This window comes from Gallus gallus, chromosome 3 (assembly GCF_016699485.2).
Source record: "Gallus gallus isolate bGalGal1 chromosome 3, bGalGal1.mat.broiler.GRCg7b, whole genome shotgun sequence".
Classification (NCBI taxonomy): domain Eukaryota; kingdom Metazoa; phylum Chordata; class Aves; order Galliformes; family Phasianidae; genus Gallus; species Gallus gallus.
Genome location: NC_052534.1, coordinates 10,164,192 through 10,187,519, shown reverse-complemented (window position 1 = coordinate 10,187,519; position 23,328 = coordinate 10,164,192). Strand labels below are relative to the sequence as shown.

Below are 23,328 nucleotides of genomic sequence, written 5' to 3'. Positions count from 1 at the left end.
TCGCGCGCGCACGCCGGAAGCCGTCAGCGCCCCGCCGCCAGCCAATCGGAGCGGCGCGGGCGCCCCCTTCGCCCCGCCCACCGCCGTTGCCATGGCGGCGGCGCGGTCTGCTCGGAGCGGGCCGGGACGCCGCGCCCCGTGACCCCTCCCGGAGGCAGAGGATGGCTGAGGTTGGAAAGCGCCTCCGGAGGTCATGGAATCCGCCCTCCTGCTCCCCTAGAGCGCGCTGTCCGGCACTGTGTCCAGGGAAGGAGATTCCGTGGCCCTCTGCCGTCCGCCCCACACTGAGGCCTGAAAGATTCCCCTTCCCAAGTGGCGCTGCGCGCACACTTCTGCTTTGCGTCCTTCCAGTCAAAGCTGTGTGACCCCCTGGGCTGCCTGTGACGGCCCGCTGCTCGGCGTCCCCCAGCCTTCCACCGATGGCCAAAAGGCTCGAGAAAGCAGGAGCGTGCCCTGCCTGGGAGGAAGCACCAGGTGTGCCACGTGTGGGACGGGGCCTGAGGGGACGGCGTGGAGCTGTGCCAGGGGAGGGCCGGGGGGTCAGGGAAAGGCTGTGATTTTTTTGTGCTTTGAAACGTGAGAAATAGCGGAATACGTGCCATAATATTTAACTCTTTAACGAATTTTAATCACATTCAGATATTGAGAATGAAAAGAACGTGAAGCATTCAGCTTTCCGAAGCATTCAGCTCTGTGAATATACATGAATTAACCAGCACAGTGCAGGTATAATGGAAGGGCTTCCTGGTCATTCTGGAGCATCAGCAGCTGTACCTGGATGTGAATTGCACTGTGATACAGATAAGTTTTGCATTAATACTTTCCATTTTTCAATGTGTAATGTTTTCATATTCATACAAGTGAAGGGTTTATGTTTTTGCTTGGTATGTGCAACAGACACATATAACAGTTGCCTTAAAAAGCTGTTGTTTGTCAAGAAAAATTAGTTGATCCGTTGATCTGAAGTCACTCATCTTGTTGAACCCATTGCAAAGGGGCTCAGACTGAGGAAGCAGCTTCTGCCTCTTGCTCTACTGTTAGACTTGCTAGGTAATTCTGGACACATTGCTTAACCTTCCCAAATCTGAGTTTAATGAGCTGGATATGTACCACGCCATATGATGCTTATGCTCACGAATAAAGCACTTGAGCTCTGTGAATGAGAAGTGTTTCAGTTTGAGTTCTAATCCTCCGTTCATCAGTTGACAGAATGCTTCCACTGCGCTTCCTTATGTAGCGAGGTGTTCTCTGCTCTGAGATAAACTTGCCTTTATTTAGGAGACCTGAAGGAAAAACGAACAAACAAACAAATGATGCATTTGCTAATTTTTCTGAGATTAAACATTCAGTAGAACTCAACAAATATGTTTACTAGTTTAATTGGATTACATTAATTTACATCCCCACAGCTTTTATTACATAAGCCCTTTTCTACCAGGGATTTAGTCTATTAGTTAAGGAAACCCGAGGGATTAATCTGATAGCTGCAGTCAGAAATTACAGTGTAATTAAAGTCACCCAGGAAACAGTGATACTGAAGTCTGCCAATCCCTGCAAAACAAACTTGTCAATTTGCTGCATCTAGGATAGCATATAAGGTGACACATTAAAGGGGCACAAGTTCTGCACCAGAAATAGGCCTGTTAAGGAGGAACTTGTGTACTGCACAGTGTAGCCATCGCTGTTCTTGCTACCAACTACTGCTGTCTGTTTTTGAATAGACTTAAAAGGTTTTGGTGTTTTATTAAAGGTCATGTACAGTGTGGGAGAGGAAGTATAACACGGCTTGCACGGAAGTCTATTTTAAAGCTTACTTTACTAATTTAGTTGGACCGAGATGTTACTTCATGTCCAAAAGAAGATAGAAAATGCAGTGGCTGTAAAGAAGAAAGTTGCAGAGCACTGGAGCAGCCTTGTTAGTAGCAGGGAGAGACGTTTTGTCATGGTCTGTACTTGTCAGTGTCATTTGCTGCAAGCAGGGTAATGGAGAGCATGCATCGGTGCACGAGTGGAGGAGGAGATCTGTTGTCTTCATGAATGGCATCAAGGAACAGCACAGCATTCCAGAAATTCTGCAGAGTGTCAGTACTTGTGATGTGTTTGAGCCATTCTAATAGCATAATATACGCAGGAGAGATTTAATTTCACTATATCCAAAATACACAGCATTTGGTATTTCTTTTGTTCTATGAGACATAAGTCTAATGATGCATATTCTAGTTAGTGCAACTTGCTATCAAGGTTGTAAAGAAATAAGCAACAAGAAGAAAATAACGTATGTATTTTTTCTGTTGTCAGAGTAGACTTGTATATATACTTCACAGCTTTGTCTTCTTGCTCTAAGTTGTAAAGTAACCTTCACATAACACTGTGTAAATGGAAAAGTTCTCTGCCAGAAAGCTAAAGCCCAATATCTGTTGCTTGCAAAGCCACAGAGGGAACTACCCATTGTTTCCTAGGAGGAGATGGTGCAGCGACTTGCTGTGGCTTTAGCAAGAGGGCAAGGCTTTGTGATAGAAGATAAGCAAAGTATGATGACTTAAGTGGAGTGCTGAAGCTTTTACTGCATCTGTCTTGTACAGTGTTGAATAGATTTTTAGGAACTTGCCAGTCAGGAGACCTGCCTTCGTGCTAATGTGCAGACATAGAGAAACTGCATGAACAGAGGCAGGAAGCACTCAGAACAGAAAGGGAAAATGAGCTACTGATGCACACAGAGCTTTGCTTGGTATAGCAGGCAAAGGAGGATCCAGCAGGAACAGAAGATATCTCTTCTGTGCCTGATCAGCCTGAGAAAAGTCCTTAACAAAACAAAGTGGCAGCCTGGAGAGTATAAAACACAGGAAATGATGCATTTCCAGTCCCACTTTTGCTTCTTTCTCAGCAGTCGCAGGGTGGGTGAGTAGGAGTTGCCTGTGCCAGCTCTGTGCAGCCTGGCAAAACTGGGGCCAGACCCGACGTTGTTGAGGCTGCTTCCACTTTTGTTTGTGAGGTGGAGGGAAGGACACCCTCCGTAAGTGTTGGTATTAATGCTTTTCTCTTAGTTAATCTGTTTTGTTTCCTGCTGAGGCATTTTACCTTCACCTCTAAATTATTTCATTCTTCGTCAAAATCCAAAGAAAACAGAGATTCAAAGAAAGCACCCCTTAGAATAGACTGAACGCTGAGTATTATTTGTAAGATGTATGAAACGGGACATGGGAAGTTAGAAACATTCAGGGAGTCGGTATGCATCCAAGTAGTCAATGGTTCAGGGGGCAGATAAACCAACACACCCCCACCCAGCACTGCATGGCTACACCACCAGCATCCAGGAATTCTGACCTTTGCTAAATCTTTAATATCTTTGGTTATCAAACCCAAACTCGCTCACATGCCAGAAGCAGTGTGGTACTGGGTAACCATGTAGGTAATTTTCATGCTCAGAGAAGACAGCTCATTTGTCAAACTGTGTCAGGTGAGAGTGCTCAGCAGGCCTGAATTTCTGCAGAGAAAAAGGACCGGATTCTCCTCCCTGTTAGCACCACCCAGTCTGAGTCATACAGGCTGGAAGCAGTAGTACAGCTGCCAAACTTCCTCACCTAGATCACGCTATCTGCTATAGGCTGCACTGGGATTATTGAGTGAGGTGTTTGGGTGTAGAATTAAAATACGTTGAGCACTGGATTGTACTGTTGGGGATTTTTCCACAATGTTTCTTCACCAGGAAATGTTTTTCCTCTCTAGCATTGCAGGGTAACAGTGTAAACGTTTGTTTTTGTTGGTTCATTGCCAGACAAACGTAAGAACATGTTGTAAAAGTCACATTTTGCTGGATTTCGTTTTAGAATAGTAGAACTGTAGAATGGCTTAAGTCAGAGGGAACCTTAAAGATCATCTAGCTTCAACTCCTCTGCCATGGGCTGGCTGCCCCCACCAGCTCAGGGTGCCCAGGGCCCATCCAACCCAGCCTTGGGCACCTCCAGGAATGAGGCACCCACAGCTCTGGGCAGCAGTGCCAGGGCCTCACCATCCCCTAAGCAAAGAATTTCTTTGTAACATCCAACCTAAATCTCCCCTCTTTTAGTTTAAATTCCGTGTAGAATTTCAAGTGTGTTCGGCACCTGCCATTCCAAATACAGACAAAGTTATATGATAGAACTCAGACATTGTAAATCGTAATGGATTTTGATCACAGGATATGATGCTACTTGGTCACAACAGCCCAGATCCCTGTAGGACACATACTTCCATTGATTTCACTGGAAGTTAGGGGCCACAGAGAACTCTGTGGCCCTTTTCCTACCAGCTGAAGTCAATGAAACCACCTTTTGAAAATGGGGTTCCAGATATTACAGTCTAGCAGACAAAGCTGGCTTATCCCACATTAAATGTCACCTCTGAGAACAGAATTTAAGTGATGATGGCGTAGTGGAAGTCTAAGACAGAGCCAAGGCCAGAGTGTAAATTATCTGATGCCCAGCCCAATGCATGAACCACAGTGCTGATGTTTGATTACTGTGAGGTTGGATACTGACTCTATAAACAACAAATGCAGTTTTCAAAACTTACCCGCAGCAAATGCAGAACCCTGCCTTGACATGGTTTTCTGATGGTAGAACTCTGCTTGCTGAAGTCTATTTACACCTCAAATTTTCCAAAAACAAGACTTCAATTCCTCATTGCTGTGAAGCAAGCATTACTTTTAACAAATTACTTAATTGCTTTTCTAGCCATTTCTTTTCCTGCATTTCTTAATTGAGTTTGTATAGAATACTTCTACGTGAATGAGTGCCTGAGGCAAGATGAGGTCTGAGCAGAGACCTGTATCTTGGTTTCCTAGTCAGTGGGATGCAGGAGAGCCTACTGTGCTTCTGTTTAGGGATAAGAACTTGGTTAAAGGCATGCAACCCAACTCATGTTTCCTTGTGCTTGCTTACAAGGAGAATATCAAGGTCTCAGACTGGATAATGATGCAGAAATGCACACTGACAGCGATCCCAATAGCCGGGCTCATGGAGAGAAAGTCTCAGATGTGAATGAAGGATGTGAGGCTGCAGCCAAATTGATTAGAAGCAAAGAACTCTCAGACATCTGAAGTGTGCAAAGCATAAAGCTGTCCTCTAATTTCCCAGTTTTGGCAGTTTTGTTGCCACCTGAAGGTAAAGCTGGTATTAATCACTGGGGGGAAAATGCAACCCTGCTCTCTTTGATCTTTCCTCCTTTAATCAACAGTTTCTAAGTGCAATAAGACATTTCAGATGTTGCCAATGTATTTTTATCTGGCAATTGTTCAATGCGTATCCTAAAATGGAGAGGTGCATCTGCTGAAACACAGCATGGTGCTTCTGGAGGAGGAAACCATCTCCTTTCTGGCTTTGCACTGTTCATTGGTCTGACAGCCTTGGATATCCATGGAAATGTAACTGTTCCTAAGATGAATCCTACACGTTGCACAGTTGCTCTGCTTCCTGTAACTCATCTAAATATTGGTGACTAATTATTCTTGAGGAAACATCCTTTCTCTGTGGAGTTAGCTTTGCAAGCAAAAGGACATTAGAAGCAGCACCCTGACCAGGTCACTAGCCAGCCAGGAGAGAGCAGGGATTGCAGGCAGGAGGTGGCAGCCTCGAGTAGCAGCACACTGCTTTCTCTGCTCAGCTATGCTCAGACCTGAATGCTAACAGGAGCAGGGTACAAACAGCTTGGGGTCTGGGTCCTTGCTTTAAGCACTGCAGCTTGAAGATGGAAACCTAACTTTGTCCCTCGTGCCCACTAATTAAAAACGTAGCTAAGCTGCTCTATAGGTGCAGTGTTGGAGTTGTATGGGTTTGCTCAGAATTTTTAATATTTTGTTCAATATCTTCAGAGGGAAAGAATGTAGCACTCTTTATTTGATCTGTCCCGTTCTCATCTAGGTTTATTTCTTCTTGCAAGGAAAATTATGTTGCAGACAAGAATAAGTCCCCTCGAAATACTGTATTGTTTTGTTTGTGTGTCTAATTCTTGAGCCCCATCCTGCAAAGCTGATGGTCCTCCATGGCCTGGCTATAGTCCACAAGGGGATCTATAAGGGAATTTTGCCTCCCTCATGAGCTACAACGAAGTAACGGCAAATGAACCTACTTAGATTAAAGATGTCACTGACTGAAATGTTCTAATCAACAGAACCTTGCAATTATCCTCTCTCAGCAGAGAGGGGAACTTGATGACATCATTGTTTTTTCCCTGTGAAAACGCTTAGTTGGAAAAAGACAAAAAAAGATTCAATGAATCACATGCAACATCCCACTTGGAATCTTTGAATAATCCCAAAGAGTGCCATTCACTGCAACAATCAAAATGTAAGCCAAGAGAGTTCTGCAGCATTGCTTTTTGCCCTCTGGGTGAGTATTCGTGGTAGGAATTTTCCTCGTTCATTTTATTGTAAAATCTGTGTATCCCTTGACTGTTTTTTTCCTGGAGTCCCACATTTTCATCTTCTGGACCAAATCTGAGTTAACTTTTTTTTTTCCTTTCTTCCTTCTGATGCACATGAAAACTCTTTCTTTAAAAGCTGACATGTAGCAAATGTTACATCTGACATCCTGCAAATGGAATCCTTCGGTTAAACTGTGTGTGCACAAATCTGTTCCCCACAGAGCCAATGGTCTACCTGGACGGATATGAACGCAAGACTGGGTTTTCTGTAACAGTCCAATCCTGTTAGACACAGAAGACATTGTCCTGAATGGTTTTGTTTAATCTTTTCATTAAGCAAACATTTTCCTAAGTTTGCATAAGCAGTCACCCAGCTGCGACTTCCACACAGCCTCAGTAACTCGGAGGGTGTGGTGATTAAATTTCCTCGGAGACTTTCCTTCCATCTGACTACCAAAGAGTAATTCATTCCTCAGCCAACATTGTTTGTTTGCTTTGTTTCTTCAGCCTTCATCTGCAGAAGATACATTGGTGAGGTAATAGTGGTCTTTCTAATGCAAAAGAGTGAGGACGATTTGTTGAGCCACATTCCCTGAAGAAAGAAGGCTTATGTGCACAGATTCTGTCTGGCCCAACAGCCAGCACTAGAACATGGAATCCCATTGGCCAATTCACTTCAGTATGAAAAAGAGAAGACTCCAGTTTTCTGTCAGGACTGTCAGCTGAAGGGCTGAGCCTAACAGCTGTTCTGTGTAAGTGTTTGAACTCAACAAGCCATATTACTGGAAGAGGAGAATGTGCCAAAAGGTGTTTTGCTCAATGAAAAAGTGCAGTAAATTTGAGCCGTATCAGGTCTGTGCCGCTGGAGAAATATGCTTTCCTTTTTTAAAGTGTATGGAATCCTACAACTTCCTTTCTGTTTCTTGGTTTTCTTAACATAACAGTGGCAGCAGCATTGGCTTCTGTAGAATGTCAATAGAAGTTATGCTTCAGATCCAGATGTGCAGAGGAAGAAGACTTTCCTTCCACAGCTCTGTGGGTCCTTCTAGCTGTTACATACCGACCTGTCACAGAGGGGGTTCTGTGAGTCCTCCCTAATTCATATTAAGCACAATTGGGCAGATTTTATTAAGCAGTTTAAAATCCTGTTCTGACATACGGCATCTGGTTTTGCATCACTTGAATTAGCAATGCTCCCACAAGCTCTTCTCTTAGCACATCTGAAGAGTGTTAACCCTATCCACTGGCACTGCTAGATGGAAAAGAAATCATCTGTATGTGACCTGAAGCCCTGTTGCCAATGCACAGGCATATAGCATTGTGGACGTGGCTACAGCCTGTACAGAAGAGAATATAATTCTATTTGGAGGGCTTGACTATTCAAGCTCTGTGAACAGGAAGAAAAGGGCTGACTCATATAACAAGCCAACATCAGTGAGCAGAATCACATTTTAAATGAGGTCACTTAAGCAAGTGGTTTCTTATATTGAGAAAAATTACAGGTAGATTGAAATGGTGTGTTTAAAGTACTGCTTGGTGGTTGGGGGCACTAAGGAATCTATTCCAAGTGTGGAAAAAAGCCTTCACCACATATGCGCTGGAGGTCTTAAGAAGAAGGGATAGTTGGAGTGTAAGGGATAATCTTGAGCTGTGAATGGCATGAGCAAACATTTAGGGAAGCCTAGCTCTGTATGGTAGGAAAGTCTCAGGGAGATGAGCCAGTACATCTGTGAGCAATGGAATCAGCGAAGCCTGGTTTCCAATGGGTATGTGTCCCATTCTGGGCTCTTTTACATCTAATCCGGTGCAAGATCTGATCCAAGCTTTTCCCGTGGCTTGGATGGTCTTTGTGTCTGTCGTAGGACATCGTCTAGTGAGTAGGGATCTGGTACATCTTTTCCCATGGTTGGAAGTGCTGTTTGGGTCTCTTCTTCCCAGTTGGCTGCCCATGTCTGCTAAACTTGCAACAAATTTCTATCTTGAATTCTTTACTTTGCTTAGAAATTTATTTGAAAAGCACACACTGGATTCAAAAGTTATTTAAAGGGGAAGTGAAAACAGGAGAATATGCACTCATACACCAAATGCAACGGCATAGGCCTTTTGCCTTAAGAAATTGAAACGTTAGAAGAAGGTATTTCTGCCTACAGATATGGTGGTTTCCAGCACTGGTGGTGATGTCACTTCAGATGAGGGGGAGATGGGGAGAGGAGAGGGTTTGGAATAGAAGGGGTGAATGGAAGCATCACTAAAACCTGCTTTCGCTCTGTGACCTTTGAAGTTGTTCCGTGCAGAGCTGGCATACAATATTTCAACACTGTACTCTTGTGGTAGGTTCATTTGTCAATTTTAATTTATTTATTTATTTATTTATTTATTTATTTCAACTTAGTTATTTACTGGGTGAGAAAATGTATAGTTAAAACCCAGATTTAGTCTAAATGTATGTACAGATTAACTTTTTTTAATTGACTGTTTGTTAGGCTGGCATTACTGGTATGATTTGTTTTGTTTAACCTGTTTGTCATTCCAAAGTAATATATATTTTCTTTTCTAAGAGGAAGTTGCACTGGTATGTATGGGAACACAAAATCCAATACAAGTCTATGAAACAATCTACCCAAACGTGTATCTAAATCCATTTGAATAGGCACATTTTGTGACCTGGAGAGATTTTCTGTAGTTCCTATCAACATTTTTATCAAATCTTCATTCCAGTAGGTCGGAACTCCGTTGTTATGCTGATGCTATGGCTGGCTTGAGAAATAACCTTCCTTTTATTTGAGAACCCGTAGCTGAAACGTGTGGTAGGGCTAGTCTGCTCTTTTGTCTAAGGAAGAAAAGAAATGCCCAATGGAAATAGAAAGGGGAAAACTATTGGAAGAGCTGTTTAAAACAAACAGCTGTATGTTTTCCCCCTCTACCTTTGAAAAATTCAATTAGTTCCAAGCATGGATTTAATCTGACGAAGTTAATGTCTATTCATTTCTTTGATATCATTTCTTACATCATTCTGTGAAATAGATTTCCGCGTTCAGTTCATTATCCAATCATTACTTTTCTGATTCAAATAACCAGTCAGCCTGCAGGGTACAAGCCCTGCTTTCAACAGTTGCAGTTGATCATATTGACCAATACTGAGGTAGACAGACTGGGATTCCCCTCTTTAAGGAATTCAGGACATCGTGAAAGCCACAAAGCGACTCCTTCACAACACTGATACAGATGGCATGACTGGTGTGTTCAGCTGACTCTTGTCTGAGAGTGTTTGCAGGGTTGTAAACCAGCAGTATCCTCCCTGTTTGGTCTGTGTTTGCACTGGCTTAGCCAACATCAGAATCTGCTCCAGGGATAACAAAGGTAGCAGAGGTGGGGTTCTTTGGGGCTTGTTAGGCCGCTTTCCTGTATTGGATGTAGTGTTTGTTAGCAGATTAGAACTGAACCTTGGGTATCATAAATGAGTTGGCCGTGAGCCTCTGTGGGCAAGAAGTCCAGTGGTATCCTGGGGTGCATGAAAAAGAGAGCAGTCAGGCTCTTCTTGGTGGTGTGTAGCGATAGAACAAGGAGTAATGGCCTAAAACTTGAACGTAGGAAGTTCTGCACAAACATGTGGAAGAACTTCCTTGTGGTAAGGATGACAGAGCACTGGAACAGGCTGCCCGGAGAGGCTGTGGGGTCTCTTTCTATGGAGATATACAAGACCTATCTGTACGCCAACCTGTGTGACCTATTGTAGGGGACCTGCCTTAGCAGGGGGTTGGACTCAATGATCTCCTGAGGTCTGTTCCAACCCCTGTGATTCTCCTTTATGAGGGCTCATGTTTTTTAATTTAATAAATATGAAATATTGTTCCTTGTTCGAAAGCTCACCTGTCAGGTTACACTCCTGTAATTCCACTGCTTTGTAATTGCAGTATTCTTTCAGTAAGGACCAGAAGTTCTTCTATATAAAAACAAGCTTGGGAAGAAAAGAGAATATCATTTGAAGCCTCCTTTAAATGTCCTGAGGATTAAATGTCCCTTTTGTGTTTATAGTAACACTTTCTATAGCGTGTGAATGAGTATTTTGGGGTATTTGTTCTCAGCGCAGTGAATGAACAAAATGGTCCTCTTGATTCTGTGAACAGAAGAAGTCTTTTTTTGTGTGTAACCTTGGCAGCAGACGTAAGTATGCTCATGGATGAAGGAAAGACAAATGATTATGGAAGCTAGAGACTGGGAGAGGACTTAGGAGATATATCACAACGTGTTTATTCTGCCCTTAACATTCTTCCCTCTATGCTAAGTATATTAGAAGCGTTGTCTGATCGTGGAAAACAAGATTTATTCACAAAAGCCACACAGTGTGTGATCCTGGTGCCCCAGAGCACAGACCACATCCATATCAGTCAGTGTTCTTACCACGCTCAGTGTAAGTCCCAGCATCTCAGATCACCTTTTCCAGTAACGCTTTTGGCATTCCTTGTGTCTCCCTGTAGATCAAGCCAAAAGTAAGCTTTACACCACTACAGCAAGCCAAGCAAGGGACTGCCAGCTTAGCAATGCCTTGAACGTCATCACATGCAACTTGTAGTGGCAAAGTGGTACTTAGCAACTCTATTTTCATAGTACCTTGCTGCGTCTCTGTGGGTCATTCATATCTAATAAAATATACACACTGTTGGAGATGGGATTCTGAGCTCAGCAGCCTTTCAGTGTGACCAACTACACTGTTCATATGTAGATGTAACAGTTATTTTAGGTGAGTCCGTTCTGCAATGTAGACACGGGCTAGTCCATTATTGTGAAGGAAACGGAATGGACAGAGCATTTAATTGATTAATTACCCTATGTTCAAAATGCAGTCAGATCAGGGTGGGAATGAAGCCAGTAGGGAAAAATGATGGCTCTTTCAAAAAGTATAAAAAATATTGTCAGTTTAACATAGTAAGTGCTGCTTAAGAGTATTTCCCAGATCACAGTAGAGATTTTTACTCTTTGCTCTCATGCCCTGAAATATAACCTCATCGTTCTGACCAATATGTGGCAGTCATTTAGCAATACGTCTGCTTGGGGATGTTACTGGGGCTGTTAACAAAGTTAGCAAAAAGCTTGTCATTTAACTTCTTGAAGCCAGGCTAAAGATTTAGTGCCAATGCAGGGGACATCTGCTTTTTTTCTGGTCAAAATGAATAGACTGAATTACAGAGACAATAAAGATGGAGTCTTATGATGCTATTGTACACTGCTTTGCTTTTCATTTTGAAGAGAACTCACAAGTAATGGACAAAATCAAATGAATCACCCCCTATATTTCAGCCATCTTGTCTCAGCAAATGGGCAGCAGTCAACAAGGAGAAGCAGGAACTTCAGAAAATGATTTGTTCTATTTATCTTAGATACCCATTTCAGGATAGAGGAACTCATCCCTCAGAAGGAGGAAGGCATACATACTGTCTCGTATGTGCAGCTGTCTTGCTTAGCTTCTAAATGAATTCTACTCTAACTAGCCTACCTAACCTGTTTTTGCTACTGGAATCAGATGGAAATACAGTCAGTATTTGCAAATGCAAAGCTCCACAGAAATAGAATGTATCATTCTATATTTCACCCTGCTTCACAGAGAGCCAGGGAAGGCTTTTTTTCATCTACCCACTGAGAACAAAGTGCTGATTTGGCTCTATGGTTCTTGGAAACTGTCTTTGCTCTGCTATTTCCTGTTACATTCTCAAGCTGCGTATTTTAGATGTGAATGAGGACCAACCCCCCATCTCTTTTTGCTTGTAGCAGTATGACATGATGCCTTGGACAGATGTAGATGGGTGTTTCTTGCCAGTAAAAAAAAAAAAAAAGAAGTGGAAAATGAAAGCACGGCAGAAAGTTTAGTTCTGTGGGTTCACTCCTCACTGTGTATGGTAAACCATGGCAACACCTTCAGTAGTGCTGACCTTGCCTGACATGCTCTGCAGAGGCTGCACACCAATTCCCATCCCCTGGGAAGACCTTTGACGCTTTGCAGGATTGTTATTTGTTTCATCCTCAGACACACGTTACACTGGCAGACCAAGGCAGCGAGTGCTTGCTTTGGTAGCATTGGCAGGGGCTCTGAGCATCTCCTTTCACAGCTCTGTGCTGCAGCCTGACATTGTGAAGCTGCCTGCAGGCCAGGCAGACATTTCCAAACAGCATTCCTGGCAGCACGAACAGACAATTAAATTTAAAGACGAGGCATTGCCACCATTCATTTGAATGACTGTGGTGCTTCAGCATATTGCTAGTGTTTGTTGACATATGTAATTTATAGAATTTGGTTTGTGTGTGGTGGGAAGAGGAAATATATCAGTGCGGTGATCTGACACCTCGTCTACGTTGGTGGCCTTATTTCATACCTTTTTGCATGCCAAATGGAATGAAGTGCTCTCAGAATCTGTAGATGACCTGGCAGGAGCTGAATGAGTGTCCTTAAAACCATTTGTACTGTTGTACCTTTGTGTTTTCTGTTTTGTGACCTTGGCAGACCAGTGATTGGGAAAGCTGCTCACACACCATCTGCACCTGCTACTTTTGCCGTGCAGCAAGTGGTCATTTCCTTTCCAAACATGACTGGCTTCTGATAGCAGTGGGAAATTGGCAGCTCTTGTATGAAAGCAGTAGATTCCAGTTTCTTCTTTCGGCTTTTCACTGAGATAGAACAGGAGTTGTTGTGGTTATGTCCCCAGTGCTCTGTGTCACAGCTTTCTTTTCTACATAACTGCCTTTTCAATCATTAAGTACAATCAGTATATGGAATCACATCTTGTATTGTATAATACCATATTACCCTGAGATCTTTTTTTTTTCCAGTATCATCTTAATTCTAAACAGAGATGCACAACCGACAGTGAAAATGTTTCCCTTTTGTCTCGTGGCCTTTCTTTCTCATTTCCATGAGAAGAAGAGAGTGCAGAATAAAGTTGCTCTCTTGACTTCCGTGGTCTGGCTAAAGAAACAACATAGCAGGACTGAGCTGTGCTTTTCTCCTTATTTCTCTGGCACATTGAAAAGATGAGGTGTAGGAGTGTTCATTGCTCTTCTAATTCTCTCCTCCAGAGGGGATGGAAGCTGTTGCCATTCTTCCTTATGAGGGTCCTTAAAATCAGCAGGTAAGGAAGTACTGTGTTGAGCAGCACGCAGGCAATCCCCCCATCTCCAGCCTCAAGGATCACCCCTGCAGAGAGCTGGGAAGGAGCTGTGCAGCTGGCAGAGAGCGCCAGGAGGTGGTGAATTTAGTTTCTACTCTTAACAGCATGAAACAGCTGCATTGGCTTTACGTGTGGTTCGAAGATTTGCCCTCTCTGAAAGTTAGGGCAAGTTGTTTGTGGCATACAGTGTGCGCCTTAACAAATGTGCAGTCTTTTTCTTCCTGTCAGCAACTGGAGATGGTGATAGGATCACATGTTTTTGCCCACGCTTTCATGTAGCCTTGTTAATGAAACAGGTAATCCTGTTTGTCTTAAAATCAAGGCAAACATCTCTCATGTTCTGTCCATCTGTTCCAGACACTAACAGCACGCTCATCACCATGGTATTGGAACAGTCTGGTACACAAATAGCAATCAGCAGCTATTAGCATAATATTATTACTAGATCCATAAAGCTAATATTGGCAGAGATAGGAGGTGTCGCACGTTGTGAGCTAGTTTCTCAGCACATGTACCGTGTTCTGCCAGAATGTGATAATATTCTGTATAAAAATCAGTAGAAGGATGCAATTTTTAATTATTTCATGCAAGCAGCATAAATTGTCCATATAATACAAGTCAATGATTTCTTTTTGCATTCAGTAATTGTCAATCCATTGCTGTCTTGGAGTAAAACAGCATTCTTTAGAAAGCTAAGTGTATAAACAGGAGGGGGGGAATGGCTGTGAGTGTGGATAGTGATAGGACAAGGGGAAATGGCTTTAAACTGAGACAGGGGAGGTTTAGGTTGGATATTAGGAGGAAGGTTTTCACCCAGAGGGTGGTGACGCACTGGAACAGGTTGCCCAAGGAGGCTGTGGATGCCCCATTCCTGGAGGCATTCAAGGCCAGGCTGGATGTGGCTCTGGGCAGCCTGGTCTGCTGGTTGGTGACCCTGCACATAGCAGGTGGGTTGGAACTCAGTGATCACTGTGGCCCTTTTCAACCCAGGCCATTCTGTGATTCTATGATATGATTCTAAGTTCTGGTTTTTTTCAACGTGCATTAAATCAAACACTGAAAACTCCTTTTTTCCATCCTCCTACCCCCCGGTCATTGATGCAGGCTGATACAGGAGCGAATCTTTGCATGCAGGAGGTCACTCATCCCAAATGTCCAGCACATGAGACAAGTTGTACTCAGCATGAGATCTTCTGGAGTACTGCTGGAGAGGTGGCACATCACTGCAGCTTGCCAGATAACTGTCACGCTGTGTCTGCACACACTCCCAGTGCTTTCTGAAAGGAGTGAAAATTGCTTTCTGCTTTGCCGGCCCACAGAAAGAACACAGATCTTTCAGATCCAACATTTTCAGACCTCAGACCTCAAACCTTTCAGATTACAAGGGAAGCAGATTGCAGATCCCTCCAAAAGATCCCGACTGCCCCGTAAAACGCAGCCATTCTCTTCCTGTCCTTACACCCCTTCACTAATCTAATTTACACACATTCAGAAGCCCAGCTTCAGATGTGTCCTTTTCATTTGGTCTCTTTTCCTATGATGTAATATAAGATTTATTTTGGAGTTGAACAGCCACACTTTTTCAATCTCTGGTATATAAATTGCTAGTTAAAAGAAGTGGATTCCTCTCAGGTGGCAGATTTTTGCAGGTCTGCTTCAATGAATGGCTCGTGTATATGTGTGTATATATATATGTATGTTTCTTTCCTCTCTTAGTCAGAATTTGTTCCTGGGAGACCTATTTTGCAAGCTTGTCTGCTGAAACTTCTGTAGAGAAGAAAGCAGACGGAGCCTTTTCAGATTGCAGCTTCCCAGTTGCTGTGTTGAAAGCATGAAGCAAAAGTGAAACCGAGGTATTACAGTTCTTAGTTCTCATAAACGGCTTTTCCTTGCTTTGCTCTGTAGCAAATTCCAGCTGAGCTAACATTTCTGTTAGCATGACAATGCCCATACGTGCACTGCTGTAATGAGAGGGAGCATCTGTGTCTGAGCTGGTTGTGATTGTGTTGAAAAGAGACAGATTGTCATCGTGTGTCAGTCCTTACTCTTCCACTGAACATGAAACTTCCTTGGTCGTGCTGTTGGTTCAGTCTCCAGTCTCCATTTTCATATCAACTGCAGGTTTTTGTGGTGTTGGTTTTTTTAATCTCACTTACAGAATTCTGCATGTATGATAAACTAATGAGAAACATAAATGGCTCGCTAATAATAGTGCTGCCAAACAGCTGTGTATGCGTGCAGCCCAGCTGAAATGGACAAGGAGACGAGTAGGAACTGTGTTATAAAAACAGAGGATCACTCCTTGCAGTTCAGCTCTGCCTTCCACACAGCTTTTGGCTCAGCTGTGGGAAGGAGTCTAAAGTACTGGGTGACATTCATACATGTTAGATACAGGGGAGGGCAGAGGGCAGTATTTTTATCCTGTTATTCCCTTTTATCAATCTCAGTTATTAAGCAAGTGGTGCAAATTAGCATTAACCTGGACTTAAACATCTAAGAGCAATTTCCCATTAGGCTAATTATGTATATCCCACTGTGTTTCTTGCAGGGTCTGTGTCTCATGGGTGCATGCCGTACTGCCCCTTTGGGATACAGTGCAGTGAGTAGGAAAAGAAATGTGTTTGAACTTGGCATAACTGCAGTAAACATAACATTACAACTGGAACTTTCTTGGATTGCTCTTTTCTCTCTTGCTGTCATAGGCCAATATCTTGGTTCTCTGCTGTCAGTTGCTTAGAAGCAATGTTACTGAGAAGGAGGAATCACTTCTGCCTCAGTTTCGTGCATGTATTGAGACTGAAAAAACTACAGCTGGACTAAATGCTGTAACCACAGCTCACTTTATGTAGCTCTTTTTGCTGTGGACATAACTGCCCACTGAAAGAAAATGAAGATGCATCACTTTCATTTTTTTTTAAGGTCTTGCTGTATCCATGAACAGAAAGCAGTAACAAAGGTCTGTGCTTTATCTGCTCCCCTGACTGCAGTGTGTATTGCAATATGACATACTGCCACTGCAGTTCTCCCTTGGCTTCTTACTTGCAGATAGGCTGCATCCTCCTCAGCAGTCTTTTACGTTTTTGATGTGAAGCTTAACACATGTAGCCACGAGATGTTATTATTTTGTATTACTTTGCACAGTTTTGGATGACATCTCAAGACAGGACCTGGGGGAGAACCATGGCCTCATAGACTGTAGAAGTGGGTGCCTCCCTACACTGAGTCAGGGATCACTACATCTGCCAAGTGTCCCATTAGGACAGGGGCTTGCACTAGGAAAGAGCAGGTGGGATCCTTCCAATTAATGAAGGATGCTGGGGTCTCCAGTAATGTTAATCACGTGCTGATGGAAAGAGCAATAGTCCACTGCTCCTTCTGAACTCTACCCTTAGAACTAACAGCAACTAAAAAGCAGCTCAGTGGAAGCTGTTGCCCTTTTCCCCATGTGCTCTATCTCTTCCATGTGGATCTCAGCTGGATAGCCAATAGCAAAGCAAGCGTGGCTGTTCTGATTTTCTGTTCAAATGCTACCTCAGATAATAGGCCCGAGTGACTTTCTGACCCACTCAACTTTGTGATGGCTGCTGATTTGGTGATGATTTTACTACATCTTCTGAACCAGTAGCAAGTTTTGTATTTGGACACTGAACACCAGCCATGGAATGAATATTAAATGGGACAGCATTGTGCTAGATAGCAGCTGAATCTGAATAATCTCGTGTGTTCAAAATGTGACCTGCTTTCTCCACAGTACAAAAAGAATCTCATTAGTTAATGAACACAGACAGTGCATGCAGTGAGTAGGAACTGATTGTGTTTAACTGTTTATTACTTTAAATAACTATAAATAATTTTAGTACCTGATTTTGAATAACATTCTTTCTAATTATTTTTCACCGCTGTTACCAGTGTAATGTAAATATTTTCTTGTTTTTTAATCCTTAGTGGTTAATTTATAGCTCCTGAAATTATATATCTGTTCTGTCTCCTTCTGTTTGCTTTCAGGGAGAAACTGGAGCTGCCTCATCAGTGCCATTTCCATACCGTGTCTGGTCTCTGGAGAAGGACAGCATGGATGAATTTGTGCAACAAGCCAACCAGCCATAGAAGATTATATCTTACAAGAAAATCCACTTGTGGTGACTTGTAAGCTACGTTGGCCATCCCTCACCCACAGTGGTAAGCAGTCTTCTGAGATCCGCGAGAATCTTTTTGGTATACCTGGAAATTAGTCTGATTATTTAAGTTTCTAAAGACAGAATTGAGAATCCACCTTCTGTGGACTAAAGAATCTGTTTAGTGCTTGTTTCTCGTCTTGGCTGTTCTACTACAGTGAGCTTTACCACTTGAATTCACTGATTGAAGTTTTAAGCCGAATAAAGCCTCTATTTATTTTATTTCTCTTTTCAAAATCTGTTACCAAAACGCAGAGTATTTTGCAGTTCAAAAACTGCTCTTATTAAACTGATCTATGCCATCCTCCTCACAGGACTGTAGTGGTGTGTATCCTTGTATGATACAGATAATAGGAATTATGAGATTTGGTCTGAAATAATAGGGATGATACTTAATCCTCAACTGCCATCTGAAGGAATTGGAGTAAAGGTTGTCAATTACAGACCTGTAAGCTAGCATTGTCTGTGCTGTGTTAGGATGAAGGCATTTGGTTCTTAACAGACACAGAGCCCAGGCTTTCTCGCTGCGCTTCTGTTACATTTAAGGATTAATGCTGAATAACAATGATACCAGATGAATCCCATCTGGTTTTCTGTTGTTTGTTAGTTCAATTGTGTGTGTGACTATTCACAGTTTAGTCTGCCAGCCTAGGAAGGTATGCAGTTATCAACAATACTGATAGGACAAACCTGTTATGCGAGCATATTTTCAGATCTCTCCAAATTCCATAACACTTAACAAAGTAAAACTCTTGAGGTGAAATGCACCTGTTTACAGAATGATTCAGCATCAAGGAGAGGTGTGCTTTAGAGCTTTGGGTAGACTAAATGTCCTTGCTGACTGATCCTTTGCCTTCCGGTTGATCTCTTTCCTATTGCCCCTTTTAGGCATGAAATGTAACAGGATACTCATAAGAAGTAGAAACAAGAAAAACAGAGTTGTAAGGAAGATTTTTGTGTTTGGAAGATTGCAGGGGCCCAAGCACAGCGTGTACCATGTTTGGGAGCTCCTGTTAGTGCAGCACCTTTGAGCTGTAATGTATTTCTCCAACTGTGTATCCAATCACTGACATGGCAGGAGTCCAAAATAATCCTGTTTGGAGAGAGGAAAGTGCCTGTGGAGCTGGGCTGAAGTTGTTTGTCCTTTCCCTGTGAAGATATGCATAGTGTGGGAGGTGGCTCCTCCTTCCTCCCTCCATCTGTAGCCGCCATGAAAACTGATAATTCCATGAGACAGTCAACCATGCAACTGCAGATCCACATATCATCACAGAAGTCTGAGATGCTCTCTCCCAGCACACAGCTAAGCAGTACACACATATGCAAGCAGCTTCCCAAGCTTGCTAGCAGATGCCCCACACCAAGTTAAGTGAAGTTAGCTAGTGATGAGTAGGGAGAATGATGGCCCAAAAAGCTCACACTGAAGAAAAGGGATGAAGCAGTGGAAGATGAAAGAAAGTACAGACGCTGATTTGATTTGTCATTGTTTGCTAGAAATGGATCCTTTTGCCCACTTCTGGATGCCATACAAATGTATAAGAAAATTGCAGCCTGTCAGTCTAACTGTGTGAAGCTCTCCCCCAAAGCCCTGGCATCAAAACCCAATGAAACAACCTTTGGTATTAAATCAATGTCACTGTTAAATAACATCTGTGCCAAGCAGGGAGATGCGAGCCCTGTTGGATGAATACATGCCAGAGCATTTATATGATAACTGGTGTGATGAATTAAACTTTTATGCAAATAGATACATAGGCAAAGAGCACAGCGACCAAATTCCATCGTGCACTACCCTGTTATCTCCACTGGGTTGCAAAATGCGTGAGTCAGAGGCAGGAGATAGCCCTTGGCATTATCTGTGAGGAGCACTATGATCCCCACTAAGCAAACCAGTGTGGTTTTACTTCCTGATGTTCCTGAGGTCTCTTCAAGCATGCTTTCTAGCAGTACTCTGCCCCAGTGTTTATGTGGCAATCAGCTGAAGTCTGCATTAGTAAGAAAGGGTCCATTTCCAGGAAGGGAACCAGGGCTGTGGGCAGGGCATCGGGTGCCTCAGGGTCCAACCTCCTGTCACACAGCTGTGCTCCACAGGCTGAGCTGCCATGACAAAAACAAGATACAGAACCCATCCTTGGATGGTGCAGAGCCACAGACACCATCCACACCAGTTTGAGCTCTTTCTTCTTTATCTTTTTGTGGCACTGAAGGTTACGATTGAAAAGATGGCCAGGACGTAACTTATTAATTCAAATGTATTGAGTTCACCAGCAATCTTAACTGAAAGCCTGAGCTGCTTAATTTATCACTGGAATTGTTTTACCACTGAGCTTTTTTAGATTTCTTGTGGGCGCTGTAATAAATGGCCTCAGGGAACACTGGAATTGCCACTTCTGGAAGCTTTTAAGAATACAGTTATTTGGATTGAAATAGATACAATTTAGAGGATAGAACTCAGTTGTCTCTTCCAACCTTACTTTTTCTACAATTTTAGCAGGTGCATTTAATTCCTGCCCCGAGCTGGCTGTGTTCAGCTGCTTCCAGTAGGCCCGTGCAGCCAAAGCCCCAACGGCTTCCTCCAAGGCAGCTCATGCAATACAAAATGTGGTCTTGTCAGTTTTGCAGAAGGTTGGGAAATCGAGACCTGAACTGTGCCAACAGTGCAAACTCAAGGACAGCATCAAGAAAGGTATAAAAGTTAATAGGTGTTCCATTTAAAATAATCTTCTATTTCAAATCTGCATGGCAGTTACGCTCAAAACTCCTACGTGCTCACCACAGCACTGATGAAGAATGAGGCCTGGATTCTGAAGAAAGGAGCCAGAACAAGGTGCTAGAACTCTTTCCAGGAATTTCCCAACAGACACAGATGTCTGCTCTCCTGGGAGAATGTCCCTCACATCCCATTAAGTGCTCTTGACACTTGATCCTACCTGTGCCTACCTTGCTTCTGTCTGCAACCAGAACCGAGGTGAAACCTCTGGCCACGTTCCCCTCACTGCAGGATGAAGAAGCACAGGCCATTCCAGTCAGAAACAAGAGATAGGGCTGAACTGGTGATTCACAGACCAGTAAGTTCCATGACACCATATAGTTACCTGTGTCCTGTGAGAAACAATGTGTGATAGTGGAACAGTTCTTTTTAAAGGTTCCAGAATACCATTTCCCTCCCCAGTTCTGTTCTTCTGTCATCAGACTATCCCTGAGTATGGGTTCATTGACTCCTTCCCTCTCAGTGGCACCCGTGGGTCCATCAGCAACACGCTTCTCCCTTGACCTTTATTTCCGAAATCAAGAATTCGCAAGGAGGAGAAGAACGTGCCAACACCACTTTCCATGTGCTGCCAGCACACCTGAAATGGACTGGTTGTATTGTTAGAAAAACAGAGAATCATAGAATCATAGAATCGCTAAGGTTGGAAAAGACCCACAGGATCATCCAGTCCAACCATTCGCCCATCACCAATGGTTCCCGCTAAACCATGTCCCTCAACACAACATCCAAACGCTCTTTGAACACCACCAGGGTCGGTGACTCCACCACCTCTCTGGGCAGCCCATTCCAGTGCCTGACCACCCTTTCAGAGAAGTAGTATTTCCTAACATCCAGCCTGAACCTTCCCTGGCACTGCAGATAGATTAAATACATGGGAGGGTTGTGAGCAGTACAGGAGAGACAAGCTGCTATTGATAAGCCCGAATCAGTGTTTGTTTCTTCCCCAGGACTCCCAGTATCAAAACAGCCATTTGCAGCATCTCAGCTTGCTGTTGTGTATTCCTGGTACCTGACCTCCTCAGTCTGGTTGCTGTGCATCTGTTAGCCTGCGACCTTCCCACACTGAGCAGGGGAGGGAGAAGGAAGAGCAGAGGAAGACAGGTGGAGAAATAATTTTATTTTTTATTTTCATTTTACACAAGGTCTAGGGAAATGGACACTGGCAGGGGCCAAATGATATCTGAACACCTCTGTGCTAACGTGGCAGCTTTGTGAGAAGGCAGTATTTGAGTCAGAGGCCTGATTCTCCCTACCTTTGGTTCAAGGCAAAGGTAAAAATTGTTTAAAAGCTGGTAGACAGCAGATCTGAAACCAGCCCTTGCCCTGTGAGGGTATGGCATGATGATAGAGCTTAAAGGATACTGAATATTTTTGTATGAAATGAGGGCAGAAGAGGAAGGAAGAGTGAACCCCACGCAGCCCACTGTTCTCTGCAGGCTGCAGTCTGTAGGGGTGACACCCTCGCAGTCCCACTGACAGCACTGCAGCAGAGAGGGCACATGGGCTCCATACTGCAGTGCAACATCTATGCTCAGAAATGGATTATGAAGCTGTAGCATTCTTCCACCATCATTCGTGCTGCTTTGCCTCCTTCCCCTCCCCCCGTACACCGGCAGCCATCACAGATTGCTCTTCTTCCCACCCTCCAAGCTGTACGCTGTCCCCTTTCCACCCCCATTTCCCAGAGCATCCTCTGGCAGCAGCTGCCATGGGCACCTTTTGTGGCCTAGGGAGGAGAGAGGTGGGAAATGGGGAAGGCAGGTCCCAGCTTGTCACCCAAGTTGGGACAAGAGAACCAGCAGAGTTCAACCACAAAAACAGGAGTTACTGAGTCAAGTCAGTGACCCAAGGTGCACAGAACCAGGGAGGGAGATTACAATTCAAGGCAATCTATGCTCATGCCTTTTCCCAGGCTGCTCTGGTAGCACAGTATAGCTGGAGCCAAAGGAAATTCTGCAGCTGATTTCACTAACAGGATAAAAGCAGCCCTATTGGCACAGGCAGAATTCAGCCCTGAAGGTATATGAGTAATGTTTCCCCAACCAGCACATGATATTGCTGCTTGCATTATGCTCCTTTTAATAAGAGACAAGGAGGGCCTCTTGGACTATCCAGTGGTTCGTGGTGTTCAGGACATACAGTGATACCCACTTAATGAAGGAGGAGGAACAGGATACGCTGTGACACACAGACAGCAAATAATTGCTCCCATCCCAGCTGGAAAGCAGGCAGTGGTCCCAGCCTGCTCATCCAGTCCAACAGGTACAGAACTGTGACAGCAACAGATGACCTCAGCCTGCACCTCCCAACAGACACCCTCTAGTTCTGCCCTCCCACAGCAGATACGCAGCCTGCAGTCACAGGGTTACCTTGCCTGCTGTGCCACTGCTTCGGTCGTACAGATTAAATATGCTTTTCTCAGACACGGAAGCTGTTATTTCTCTGCGATGAAGCAGCATCCCACATTCTTATTAACCTGTGCCCTACTTCAGAAGCAAATCTAATTTGCAGCCTCCAATCGTTTGCTGGTGCCAGAATTGGTTTGTTCCTGTGTCTGCTCTGAGTTTGCTGATTTTCTGCGGCCTGTCAGCATCGCTCCTGCGAAAAACAGAACAAGGCATCGGCGTGGTTGGAGCTGTTTGTTTCCACGCAGGCACACACACAAAAAAAGGCAGAAGTGTTAAAAACGTTAATAATACAATCATCAATTTGTGTCAGCAGAGAACGATGTTCTGTCAGTATCCCGCCTGGGATACTCCTACGCTTCGGGTCACCTCACACTGAGCACCTCAGATATGAAATCTGAGAGAAATTTGGGAGA

The 23,328-nt window shown here is 43.7% G+C and overlaps 1 long non-coding RNA gene across 4 annotated transcripts; it reads left to right on the top strand.

Annotated features, from left to right (window-relative positions):
• Positions 1-70: 70 nt before the first annotated feature.
• On the top strand, positions 71-22,930 carry LOC101750701. Of its 4 annotated transcripts, none has more exons than XR_005858386.2 (5): positions 71-474; positions 640-7,151; positions 15,276-15,412; positions 17,565-17,738; positions 20,481-22,930. It is a non-coding gene; the product is annotated as an uncharacterized LOC101750701 (long non-coding RNA). The 4 variants fall into 4 exon arrangements; XR_005858385.2 differs by lacking the exon at positions 20,481-22,930 and adding an exon at positions 20,226-20,474; XR_005858387.2 differs by lacking the exon at positions 20,481-22,930 and having other exon boundaries at positions 640-6,365; positions 6,621-7,151; positions 17,565-18,045.
• The last annotated feature ends 398 nt before the right edge of the window (positions 22,931-23,328 follow it).